The sequence below is a fragment of the Chenopodium quinoa genome, unplaced genomic scaffold (assembly GCF_001683475.1).
Source record: "Chenopodium quinoa cultivar QQ74 unplaced genomic scaffold, ASM168347v1, whole genome shotgun sequence".
Classification (NCBI taxonomy): Eukaryota; Viridiplantae; Streptophyta; class Magnoliopsida; order Caryophyllales; family Amaranthaceae; genus Chenopodium; species Chenopodium quinoa.
Genome location: NW_018744656.1, coordinates 541,726 through 555,952, shown reverse-complemented (window position 1 = coordinate 555,952; position 14,227 = coordinate 541,726). Strand labels below are relative to the sequence as shown.

At 36.1% G+C, this 14,227-nt stretch overlaps 1 pseudogene; it reads left to right on the top strand.

Annotated features, from left to right (window-relative positions):
- The first annotated feature begins 8,739 nt into the window (after positions 1-8,739).
- Positions 8,740-13,557, top strand: LOC110701707 (annotated as a pseudogene).
- The last annotated feature ends 670 nt before the right edge of the window (positions 13,558-14,227 follow it).

Here is a 14,227-nt window from a genome sequence, read left to right as displayed (position 1 = left end):
TTCTATCTACGTCAACATTCCTGTGGGCTGTGGCTTGTACATCATTCCATGTTTAGGAAAAGGACGTTGCTAACATATTTGAGCAACTTGCACTAAGTAAATTCACTATAAGAAACTAAATTTTTGTAAAACAAACAAATTAGATTACATAAGTTTAAGCAGCTGGTAAAACAATGTCAGCCTTTTCTAAATATGAATTTGCATATCGTAAATATTTCATAACTATATTAAAAAAAAAAAAAAACAAATTATAATTAAACTCTTATTAAGTATGAGGGCCGCCCAATTAATCATCTTGATTGACAAACTTTGTTAATCTTTGTCGCCACATCAGCAGGTTGAGTGACTGGAAGATGATTCAGCAGAAGGAAGGTACACGTCGGAAAGATTTATGTTAACGCCGGTAGTTTACTTCTGTTAGGTCCATTAGTTAGTGGGTGAGTTAGTGAGTTACTTGAGGGTGAAGGTGGACATTAATGACTTCTTTTATTGTTGGTAGTTGGTAGATAGAGACCGGTCAAATTTAGGTGTTTGAATGTTATTTCTTCCCTTCCAAGATTCATACTGTAGCAAATTTGTAGAAAATTTCTTGCGGCAGAAGAATGATTGAAACAGTTGAGTGATCGTTCCAGAGAGATGTTGATTTTGGATCATTTCAAGTGGTGGTAACAAATGGCTAAAATCATCAAAATCACGAAAATGTTTGGAAGGTTAGTCTTGATCTTTAAAATTTTCTTTACGAAAATATTTGTAAATCTTTGTTTAGTACTATGACTTAAAAATCTAAAACAAAATTTGTATTCGTTGATTTTTTAAATTTCTAATGAAATCTTTGATTTACTCACTACTGCAAATATAGAACAGCCACCGCTTCCACCTGTAAAGCCATTTGCATAAAACCGTCTCACAAAATTTGAGACACTATCTAAGAATTTTTATAAAACCAATTCACACCAATCATAGTTTTTGCTATCCATACAACAACTCAACGCCGGTGACAAATCAGATGACAGTCTAGGTGATTGTGTTGGACACAATATCATTTGTAGAGAAATGATGAGGAATAAGGTTTTGAATTCTTCTTCCTGATGCGACTCAAAATGTCCCTCCAATCTATCCATCATCATTCCAGTAACAAGAATGCCAACTGAAGTATATGTCTTGGAACAATGTTTATTAGCTTTCGTCTCCCATGCCCTCCCGTATTTTAATAATAATTTTTGCACCTTCTTCTGAACGACCCCAGACATATCCTAGGATGTTCCCCATAAGGAATTCCTAAGATCCAATGCACTTGGTTCTTCGAAAAGTAAACCGAAGGACCATTTGTGCCAATTAAGCACCTATTAATTGGATCAATACGTGTCATAATCCAGTATGCTAATTGTCGGGGTAAGTGCATATGGGAAGCAAAATGTAGTAGTCCCCCAAATCCCATCTCACATACCCATCTTTTCCTCCTTTCATCAAATTTCTGGCATATTCTACCAAAGGACTCAACCCGACAAGTCATATTTAGGGGCTACCATTCATGTTTGACACAACAAAATGTATATGTTAGCCTACATTAACCTTTAATAAACCAATACCATCATCTTTATATAAACAGTTTAAGCATGGAACTCACTCTACGCATTGCAGCAGAATATTGATTAATCACTTGCCCTTTTGCTTTCATTTAACCACCCAAACTTAGCGTGTCATCCTACAATCCATCAACTACGTAAGCTTATTGGTATTAAAATGGAACAATTGTTACTGGGTAATTCAATTGTTTTGGTACAAAAACATTAGTCATTACCGTAAATAGTCTAGGATGTAATTCAATTGTTTTGTGAACAATTCCATTACCAATTTCCCGTTGTTGCATTTACAAATCAAAACTATAGTTTATACCCATTTTCAGACATTTACGAGCTACAATAGATAATCCCAACTGAAATATAATAGAGTTATCAATCAACAATTAAAACATTTTTCAAAACTCTTACGAGCTACAATTGAAAAATTGAACTGGAAATATAATTGAATTCTACCCATTTTGTGAACAATTCAAGTATATGTAGTCCTGAAACAATTCAAAATTAACAATTCTACAATTATACCCATTTTTCTATACTTAACGATTCTTGTCAACTAAAGTCAGAATTTAGCAACCAAAATTGTGATTAGCGACTTACAGACTTGTCTTCCTCCTCGTATGCTTCACCACCATAGAGGTGTCCACCGTGCGAGTCGTGCGAGCTGGGTTAGGGTTAGGTGGGTCGCGGGTTGGGGTTTCATGACACACGGCACGACACACGTAGGGTAGGGTGGGCCGGGTCGTGGGTTGGGTCGGAGAAGTTGGACACACCAGGGTTAGGTTCGTGGGTTAGACGAGTCGTGGGTGGGTCGAGCTGGGTTTGTGGGTTAGACGGATCGTGGGTGGGTCGAGCTGGGTTTGTGGGTTAGACGGGTCATGGGTGGGTCGAGCTAGGTTCGTGGGTTAGACGGGTCAAGGTGGGTTAGTGAGTTAGGGTGGGTCGAAGGGTGGGTTAGTGGGTTAGGGTCGGGTGGGTTTGTGGGTTAGGTGGGTTAGGGTCGGGTGGGTTAGTGGGTTAGGGTCGGGTGGGTTTGTGGGTTAGGTGGGTTAGGGTCGGGTGGGTTCGTGGGTTAGGGTCGGGTGGGTTGTGTGGTGTTTTAATTTTTACAAAATTAACAATTTGATGGCTTGCTCTTAATTAAGATGCCTACGTATCCTTATATTATAAAATAAGGAATCAAAGCCAGCGTAGTTCTTATATTGTACTTCTTTTGAAATTTGGGGGGGGGGCTTGGACCTATCTTTAGAAAACTAAAATTTAATTTTGCAATTAAATTGTAATTTTCGAAAAATAAGTTGCCTACGTATCCCGAAAGAATCAAAGCCCACGTAGTTCTTAGCGTACCTGATTTAGACTTTTCTAGCCACCCATGTTTGTTGCATCATCATCCCCGGAAGCTGCATCATCCGTTGACGACTCCAATATCATCACAGGATCATCTTCATCGTCTTCGTCTTCCTTTAAACCTTGAGTTCTTCTTTCAGCTTGATCCCAATCTTTCTTACAAACACAAATTTGAATGCTTTCCGGAGTTAAGCGAGATCTTTTTTCATCTAACACTCTTCTACCTGCACTAAAAGCAGACTCGGAAGCAACAGATGAAGCGGGAACTGCAAGTATATCTTTTGCAATTCTCGCCAATATAGGAAAACTTTTTTTATGTTCTTGCCACCATTTTATAATTTGAAAGTTGTTGTTGGTCTCATGTTGATATGACAAATAATCATTAATAGCAAGTGTTGAAGAAGATGATGATGAGAATGATGTAGATGCTTTGTGTTTTTTTTTCATAACTTTATCAAGAAAACCAAATCTAGAATCGGAAGTGCTAGTAGTAGTTGGTGTTGCCAAATCAAAACCATAAATAGATGCATAATGATCATAAAGGTCTCCCAAAACAGATTTGCATTTGTTAATATATTCACTAACATCATAATCGATACTTAAACTTGTATAATAAAATTCTAAAAGATTTTCCAAACCTTCAGCTTTGACACCGGGGTCAAGAATAGCAGCAATTCCATAAATGATTGGAAATTCACTAAAATAAGTATGCCACTTACGTTTCATGCTATCAAGAACGGGACGAAGTCCATCAATCTTCATATGCTCTTCGATGGTGTGAACAACTTTAACACACTCAATTATGACTAAATGAACGTTAGGCTCATAAATATAAGAGAAAATATGAGTTGCACTATCAAAAGCATTTAAAACATCACGAACAAAAGAAGCATTAGTCCAATGACTTTCGGTTATTAACTCAGTAGGATCAACACGAGTCTCATTGTAAAGTTGGGTCAAAATATCACGATACTTTATAGCATCACTCAACAACTTGAAAGTAGAATTCCAACGGGTAGGGGTATCAATAGACCATTGTCTTTTCTTAAGACCTCTCTCTTTACACATAGCTATGTACTTTCTTCTAACTGACTGAGTAATCCTAATCCATTTTATAACTGTTCTAATTGGGTTTAGCAATGGTTGCAACTCAGCGAGACCCTCTTGAACAGACAAATTCAAAATATGAGCACAACATCTAACATGCAAGAGACTACCACCCAACAACAAATTCAACTCGGAGTCATTTTTCAAATAGTCAATACACTTTGTGTTTGCAGTTGCATTATCAAGAGACAAAGAAAAAACTTTATTATTCAAGTGAAATTCTTTTAAACAATCCAAAATACGAACTTTGATGTTAAAACCGGTATGCCTTTCTTCCATAGCTTGAAAACATAGTATACGTTTTTGAATAAACCAATCATCATCCACCCAATGAGCAGTAATGCAAAGAAAAGGTTCGCCAAAACTAGAAGTCCATGTATCACTTGTAAAACTAACACGACCATCAAAAGTACGAAATAATTCAATCAAACCACTCCTATACTTATAATAAGAAGTTTGTGTATAACGTCTTAGGGTATTTCGGGGGACACGAGTAAATGCAGGTTGTAATGCAACTTTATTAAAATGCTCAACGTTTGCATTTTCACCGTAACTAAAAGGGTATTCATTAGCAATAACTAAAGTACTCATTTCATCAATCATTCTATCTTTATTATAAATGAAAGGTGTACCTCCGCCGGGTTGGTTCATGTATCCACCCAATTGTGTTTGGACGCCACCCCCCGAAGGACGGGGGCCATTTTCGAACAAGTCGTGTTTATTTTGCAAATGCCGACTCAAGGTTCCGGTTCCATCTCCCGTTTTCCAATTATATGACTTGACATTTGCACCTAGCGCCTTGCAAACTAGGCATGTACACGTGAACCTCTTTGGTTGACCAGGTTGCCATCCCGGGGGTGTGACCTCAACTCGTTCAAAATGTTTCCACACCCAAGAAAAATGTGCTCGACCTCTACTTTCACCGCCACCACCTTTCATAAATCAAATTATTAAAATTAATTTTTAAATGCTATTCAAGAAAATAAGCTTTTAAATTTTAAATATTTTAATTATACTTATTTAAACGCATTTTTCATGGTAATTAACTAATTGTAAATCATAGAAAATTGGAAACTAAACTAACTTTATAATCATTAATAATAGTTTTTTTAAATATTCGTAACAATAAAAATTTAATTAGAAATTACCTTGAGATGAAGGTTGAGATGTTGGTTGCGATGGAGGTGGCATAGTTGAACTTGATGATTGGTGGGACTCGTGGGAGAAATGTTGTGGTGGAGACGTTTGAATATTTTGCCTATCTCCTAAACCATAATCTCCATATTCATTGACAAATTGGTTTAAATTTTCCGTATTAATTTCATACGAAAAATTTGCACCACCACTCCTTTGGCTACCACTTCGACCACCACTTTGACTCCTTCCCATTCCTCCTCTTGAGCTCATTTTTTTTTGTATGATTACTAATTATAATATGGAGAAGAACTTTTTTTTTTTAGAATCTTAAGAATACTAATAATAATATTAAGGAGATTTTTTTTAACAAAAATATAACTCTATATAACACTTGAGAATTTGAGAACAATAAGAATTTTTAAGTAAGAGAGAAAGAAAGCTTGAATTTGTGTGGAAATTTGAGTGAAATGGAATTGGTATTTATAGGAAAAATAGAATGGATGATCATACACTTAAAAAACTAGCCGTTAGATACAAAAAACTAGCCGTTAGATACAAAAAACTAGCCGTTTTTTTTTTTAAATGGATGTTAGGCCGTGCGGGCCGTGCGGGTCGTGCGAATTGTGCGGGCTGTGCGGGCCGTGCGGGTTGTGCGGGCCGTGCGGGTTGTGCCGGCCGTGCGGGTTGGGTGGGTCATGCGTGCGGGTTGGGTGGGTCATGCGTGCGGGTTAGGTGGGTTGGCTCGTGCGGGTTGGGTGGGTCATTCGTGCGGGTGGGCCGTGCGGGCTGGGTTGTGCCAGGTGGGTCGGGTTAGGTGGGTTCACGGGCTAGGTGTGTCGAATTAAATGAGTCAAAACGGGTTGTGCGATTTGGGTCGAATCAAACGGGTTAAACTGAGCTGGGTTGAAATGGGTTGTGTCGAAAATTTTGGACCCACGACACAACCCGGATTAAATCCGAGCTGTGCCGGGCTGTGCCGGATTGAAACCGGGTCGGACCCACGTGACCCACCAGCCGTGCGAGTTAGGGTGGGCTGGGTCCAACCCGGCCCACTGGCCACCTCTAACCACCACTATCGTCATTCATCGGACGCCTCCTTTTTCCCACAACGAGTTGTCCCATACGACCAACCTGTATCATTCAAACAAGTTATTCATAATTGAAGTACAATTTGCAACAAAACAGTCACATTTGGTTAAATCTTACCAAATTGAAGGCCTCCTTTTGTTCTGGTTTGTTCAGCGACAGTCGTTGAAGGTGAGAGACAGTGAAAATTGGTGTTGATTTGTTTGAAAACCCTAACCATAGTTAAACTCACCACTAATGAGTCAGGCAACGTTTAAACGGCGAAGAATGACATGGCATGTGTTACAGCGTAGGCGTGTGTGTTTGTACATGTCAGCGGCATGAATTTACAAATGCGTCCTTACTAAGACAGGTGGGCCTAGATTAACGTTGTTTGTCAATCAAGAAGATCAACAAGGATTTTCCGATTAAGTATCACTATTTTTTTCTCGTTATATTGCTGCATCTAATGATGAAATCAAGAACGTATTGTGGAATGAAATTGTGCATCAGATATCAAGTCTCTTGATATCAATATTATTATAAAATTCTTTTACATATATTATACTACATGTTATGTAAATATATATACTTTTGATATTATATTTTGTAATCACTTATTATAATTTTTGATTTTTGTGAATCATAGAGATTGTATTAGGATTATTCTTTTATAACACTGTAATAAATAGCTGTATTCTTTTATCAATATAATTATGCTTTCTCTCCTTCTCTCTAACCTTTCCAACATTCTCTTTCTCATAACTCTATCATCTACGAATATGACTTTTAATATTGTTCGTAGATGGTTCAAATATTAAAACATTCCTACGTTTTTCTTTTAACTAACAATTACTTCCTCAAATTAAAGAGGTAGATTTCGCTCACATTTTCTTTGTTACAAACTTATAATTAAACAAGTAAGTGCATGCTTATCTTATTTATCATATTGGTTGTCACTTGTTAATTTAATAGCAAGGCAAGTCAAATACGGAGTACTACTGTACTTATAATAATTAAAATAAAGGTCTTATGATCTTATCAACAATAATCCAACACAAAGCACAATCATAATTTGATAATAACAGTTTTTATTTTTGTTTCTGTTAGATAGTAACACAAAAACCATTTTTTTATAATTGTGATATTTGTCCACTTTTAGGATTGATTACAAGTTTAGATTATAACATAGGATTGAGGATAAATGACAAATGATTAGTCAAATAGTCGCCTATAATAAAAAGTAAATTAAGGAAAATCAAATTTTAATTGAGAAAGAAGAAGAAGAGAATAAACTCACCCTCTCAATGAATCAATTAAAGGCATTTTACAATATCAATGTATTTGTTTAAATGAACTGATGTTAAATATCACATTAAAAATTCCACATACATATTTTTCATAAAAAAAAAAAAAAACGCACATATATGATTACATAAAGATCGAAAGTACTTATTACTGATATAAAATTGGATACATGCATGTTGCGTATATTTGTAATCAATTTTGGGAAAAACAAAATTCAACGAGGGATATGATAGCAAAATTGAAAATCCCTATAAATCAATCCAAATTGGTTGTAACCTACTCCATAATTAATTAAAGTTAATTACAACAATGTTGATAGACATTGCTAATTAATCAAAAGTTGAAAACACTACCAATCAAATTCAAAGAAATTTAATACTGTAAAAAAAATTAGTTAGCCAACCGTACAATTATTTGTTAGAGTAGTTTTTGAGCAAATTGCCAAATTGAAATGATTGTCTTCCATTTGGTTTTCTCATTACCCCAAATTATTCTTAAACATGTTTCACGAAATAATTTCTTCCAAATTTTATCTTATCTTTTCAATTATTTAATTATGATGTACTACAAGTTATAAATATTGGTGTATTAGTATTATGATATGATTATCCAGAAGCAAAGGTAATGATTGTTGACTAATTTAAATTTTGTGCATTTACTACAAGTTACAAATGATTGTTATTCCGAACCTTGTTAATGCCTATTGTGGAATAAGGATCATTTGAAAAGAAGAAGTTGTAGTATTTCACTTGTTGTGTAGTTGAATCAATTTTGAGCTTGGCCTTTTAGTAATCATTGCATATTTTTTAAAAGCTATGAACAAGTTTGTGGGAGCTAGAAAGAGTAGTTTCCAGTTTTTTTGCGTCCAGTCTTCAGAATTAACATGAATATCTTAGTGCAAATGAGACTAATTCTACTTATGAAGTACATGTATAGTCGGTTTGAAAAATTGTAATACTGAAAACTAGAAGCTGTAGTAATATCGAATTAGGAAGTGTTGCTAACTTATGGAATCAAATGTGACTTCTTGAGCTTTGTTTGAATGAATATGATGCAACTTTAACAGTTTGAAGTGCTCTGCATGTATAACTGGATTAACTATATTTTGCATGAATTTCATTTATATCATTTAAGTAATTTATGTGCCTCATTCTGCAACAACCATTAATAGTATACTGATAAAAAATTGTTATAATTTTGTGGTATTAGGTATGTAAATTGTTGCAAAAGGTACAAGGTGCTGCCTAATCCTGCTATTTTGAGCTCTCTTTCCAAGGTATATTTTGACTTCTGAGCTATTATCACTTTATCAGTAGTAAGTAGTTCAATGAAATTGATTTCAGCATTCAAAGATGGAATTTTTAGGTATGTGTAAGTCATTAGGTCTTAATTAAAAAGTGCTACTCCACATCTATTCTTCATCAGCTAGTTTTGAGTCTTCTGACAACATTCTCTTGCTTGAAGATCGTTCCGTGCCAAGAAACTCCTTGTTCAAAACGCTTAAAACTGCTGGAAAACACCCAACCTAACACTCTCTAGGATGAAAACATTGTTGAGTTGCAATTTTTCCAAGTACATTACTTTTCAACTATAATCAGCTTTTGCACTTCAACCTTTAGTTTGGTTCAGGTGTCACAAATCTAATTCTTGTGAAGGTTTTCCTACCAACAGAACACTGCCTCAAAAACTGTAATTCAACTGTGGTATACATGTGATCAGTTACTTCTCTATCGAGGATGCAGAGCAGTTTAGAATTGATCATGTTGTTTGTATAGGTCTAAGAGGTCTCGTACTAATAGAATTACAAACAATATACAAGTATCTTGACTGATTTATGCTAATTCCATAGAAACAAATTTGGCTATCCTACATATGCAGGTTGAGTGTCAGAAATCTTTTCAAAGGCTAAGTAACTTCGTCATTGTACTGGACCACCTGAAGGATGCTGACTTCTTGCCTCTTATTGATATGATCAATGCAATGAACTCTTCCGATGTTGATGCTGTTGATATACTCGATGAATCACCTTGCATTCTAAATGAAGATCAGGTTCTTTCACTGATGTGTGCAGCCAACCGGAAACTCCGTACAGTTAGTCTTCAAGATTTGCCATTTACAAAACGCTTCTTGAGGTTTGTTGTGTGGTTTTGAGAGCTACTTATTTATGTGTGCTTATGGTGGCAATCCAATTTTCATAAATAATCACATTAAAGCACTTATAGAGTCCTATTCTCTCCCTATTAACCCATGTATAAAGTCCTATTCTCTTCAAAACATTCTGTTTGGTTCAGTGCTGCAATTTTATTTTATTGATTATAAAAAATTTGCCCTTTTACTTGTGTTTTTGTCTGATAAACCACTGATTATTACTGAACCTTATTTTCATAAGTTGAAACTCTTGAAAGAATAGGACCTAAGTCAAATAACAGCTTTGACCTTCAATTTTCAGTTTTTTGTTTTGCTCTTTATAACATTTTTCTTGTCAATTATCAAATCTCTTGTCAGGCACTGTAATTCATGGTTAGCTAATGATTAACACTATGAGGTTTTCCCTGTTAGGTATCTATTTCGAAGTGGTTTGTGCTGTCAAGTTTTAAAGCTGAGCTCTTCTAGTCTTCAGAAGCTTGACATGGTTGGAAGCTTTATGCAATTACGAAAGCTCAATTTGGACTTTTGCACCTCACTGACTACCCTACACAAGGATTGTTTCTCTAACATGCCCAACTTAATGCATCTTTCTATGTGTGAGACAAGAATTGCTAATCTCTGGACTACTACCACTGCCCTGTCTAAGCTTTCTTCACTTGTAGAACTTCGATTTCAGAACTGTTTGTGCTGCGAAGATACTGGTCCATGCCCTGCATATTCTACCAATAGATTTAGTTTTCATGTCAGCAACTCTGATTATTCCACTGGACAGACTAATACATGTTCTGATAATCTACAAAATTTAAGCTTATTGGATTTATCATCTGATTCCCATTCTGGTTTGAAAAAGGTAAGGATAACTTATGCTTGTCTAGGTATTTTTCACACCCGAATTACTGTTACACTGTTAATTTTTAATGAGTTCACTTACTATGTACATTTCAGACTTTCCGTGATGAGTCCAATGTACAAGATGGGTATGATTTTGACGTCAATGAAGGCGTAACAGTTGCTTCTGCAAGAAAGAAGTACATTTCATATTATCCTTCACCTTTATGCTTCGAGAAACATTACAGGGAGTTCACGATTGCTTCCTTGCCGCAATTAGAGGTTTTAGACAATTTACCTATTGCAAAGAAGGACAAAAAACTAGCTCAGGTGATACATTCAACATATTTTGAGTACTTGCCATATAAAGACATGCAGAAGAGAATGTTTCCCGCATCCTTCATAATCGTGAAATAGCATCCAGTAGAACTCCCTTTAAGTCAAAGCAATCTTCTTTCCATAGGAAGAATCAGTCTAGTTTTTCAAGGTCTCTTTGTGCAGCCAAGTTAGGTGCATCACCATGGCCACATTTAAATTCCCTCTCTAATATTAGCTTCGCTACAAATGAAGAGAGCAGGAGGTTCCGTCCTAGGCAATTTGAATATCATCCTTCCGACTCAAGCCTTATGGATTTTGGAACTTTGGATGGAGAAGTGGTGGTGATCAACCATGAGAATGGCAAGAAATTTGCTTACATGCCACCCTTGGGAGCAAGGAATAGCATTTTGGGTCTCTGTTGGCTTAAGAAGTACCCCTCCAAGGTATGGCACACGTTTTAAAGTGTCGATCATATTGAATAATGAATACCCCTTCTGCTTCCCCCCCCCCCCCCCAACCCCAACACACACACACACACAATTTGCATAGTTTTATGGTCTTTGAAGCATCAAATTTAGCACTGTAAAATACTGGCATGCATATTAAATTATAAATAGATTATTTGTGACAGTTTCTAAAATTAAGTTAATTAGATTGTCTTTACATTGGACTCCCTCTGTCCCATTAGATGCTATACATAGTTAATTTGAAAAGGCATAGAAAAACAGTAAAGAGGAATAACCTTAGAAGAATAAGCTTTGTGGCTTTGTGAATTATTTGTAAGATTTCAGGCAAATGAAAATAAGGTGAAAATAGGGCATATGGAATATAAATTAGTTTCTCTATATTATTCTATCCTGTTTCATAATTTCAGACTGTTTGGGTGAATAGGATGAGCTAATAAAATAGCTGTATGGTATGACCAGGTACTTGCTGGTTCTGATAATGGTATTTTAAGATTGTATGACATCAGTAAAACTTCGGCAAAGGGTGCAAATTCCTGTTATGATGGTGTCTTTAATGCCTCTGATAAGTTTGAGCAGTTGACTTCAGTTCATATCAACTCAACTGATGAAATGCTTCTTGTGAGTGGTTACACGAGAAATGTAGCCATGTATGATATGGTTACTGGAAAACGCTCACAGTTATTTAGTAATCTACATCAAGAGCCCATTAATGTTGCCAAGTTTTCCCATCTCTCTCCATTTATGTTTGCGACTTCATCATTTGATCATGATGTGAAAATGTGGGATATTAGACAAAAAATGGTTCGACCTTGCTATACTGCTACTAGCTCAAGAGGCAATGTGATGGTTTGCTTCTCCCCTGATGACCAGTATCTGCTTGTGTCAGCTGTAGATAATGAGGTAGTCTTCGTAAATGGATTTACTGGCTCTTATCTGAACTACATGGATCTTATATGAGTTTGACAGTTGACACTTATTAAACTTATTTAACCTGAATATTATGTTAAAGTAAAAAGAACAAAACTTGTGACCTTTTGAAATTGATTGCCTAGGTGAGACAACTTTTGGCTGCTGACGGGAGACTGCACACAGACTTTGGTATTGCTTCAAGTGGAAGTTCACATAACTATACACGTTCATATTACATGAATGGGAGCGACTATATTATTACTGGCAGTTCTGATGAACATGTTGTCCGCATTTGCTGTGCTCAGACAGGAAGGCGACTGAGAGATGTTTATTTTGAGGTAACTCTTGAATTACAAATTTTCAAGCATGAAAACATTCCATTTGTCTGGAATTCATATCAAGATCATATATAGTACTTTAGAATGTCCAGGAAATGTTATCTTACCATGAATATTATACATCTTTATGAATGGGTTTTATATTAAGCTCTTCTTCAATTGAGTGATGGAGAGAAGATAGCATAACCACTAGTATAGAGGGGAAATTTGTTAGATCATGTAATATCCTTAATTGTGAGAGGTTGGGGCTTGGGAGTTGGGACAATTTTACAACTTCTTCCAGATCGTAAGACTTTTAGTTTCTTTATTCATCCCTGTACTCAATTTTTTTCCTGGATGATTTGCAGGGGAAGGGCTCAGACAAAGCAATGTTCGTGCAGTCCTTGAGGAGTGATCCTTTCAGGGTAAACCTTTTCTGTTCCTGCTGTAATCTTTTCTCTGCGGATAAACAAAAATAGAGAGGATATTATTGGCCTGTAGGGGTATAGGTAATTGTGAATCTGTATATCTGACGATTTTGTTTTATTTTGTAAATGGCAGCCGTTCAACATGAGTATCTTAGCTTCTTATGCGCAATCAAACTCCAAGTGTGAAATAATCAAGGTAATTTTGTTTATGCAAGTTTTCTCTGGCTAGTATACGCGGAGTTGTGGATTCATGGCTTGTAAACATTCTTAACTTTTACCATGCTTTGGCAGGTAAATTTGCTATCATCTAGTGAGGAAGGTGAAGACGATTCTTACTTACAGCAGTCCTGCCCGTCTTTTAGCCTTGGTGGTTGATCCTAGTAAATATATATCATACTAAGTTTGCAATGTATAATGGTATAAATTTCATCTGCAATTCTACATAATTACATCTTCATATTCGAAGGTCATTGCTGAATCAATTTGTAGTACCATGGCCTCTGCATCTCAGGTCAGGATCAAATCTTCCTCAGAAGAATTGAGATAGCTTGTAAATAGGTTTCCTGTATGAATGTGTTGTTGTACATTACCTTATTCCATATAAATATACAAAGTATTTTTTCTACTCTGTATGTTATAGATGCGGAGATTATTAATTGATCATATAAAATTGCATACAATATATACAACACCTTTTCTTTGTAGATGAAGTTGGCACTAATTCAATGTTGACATCCTTTCCCACCAAATTATAAATCACTCACCACTCACCAATTGTTTGCAAACTTCATTACACATTTGGGTGTACCTAGAGCTAAGAACATCAATTACAATATCAACCGGACTGTCAAAAGATTGTCTTCAGAGATAAGCCCCATACCCTAAAGTACAGAATCATGAATGCAGGTTCCGCAAGAACTGCCCCTAAAAGAGGCAGGCTGTGTATTACAGTAATGCAGGGGTGCCATAACCTCATCGTGAGGACGCGCCAAGCAGCACGGATGCTAGGGCAGCTGTTTATTTAGACACTTCAAGTAGTGTGCAAGGTACACGATTTTCCCTTATTTAAGGACACGCTCATGCTACATTCAACCTTATGTGCGCTACAAAATTTGGCATATGCACGAACGCATGCATATGACTCATTAATGTTCACTGAACGAGAGCCAAAGTTCCAAAAAACCTGAAGGACAACATAGGACCACCCTTCTATGTGTTGTCATATTCGGCATGTGATCCCATGTTCATGTATATCTTGAGCATATTGC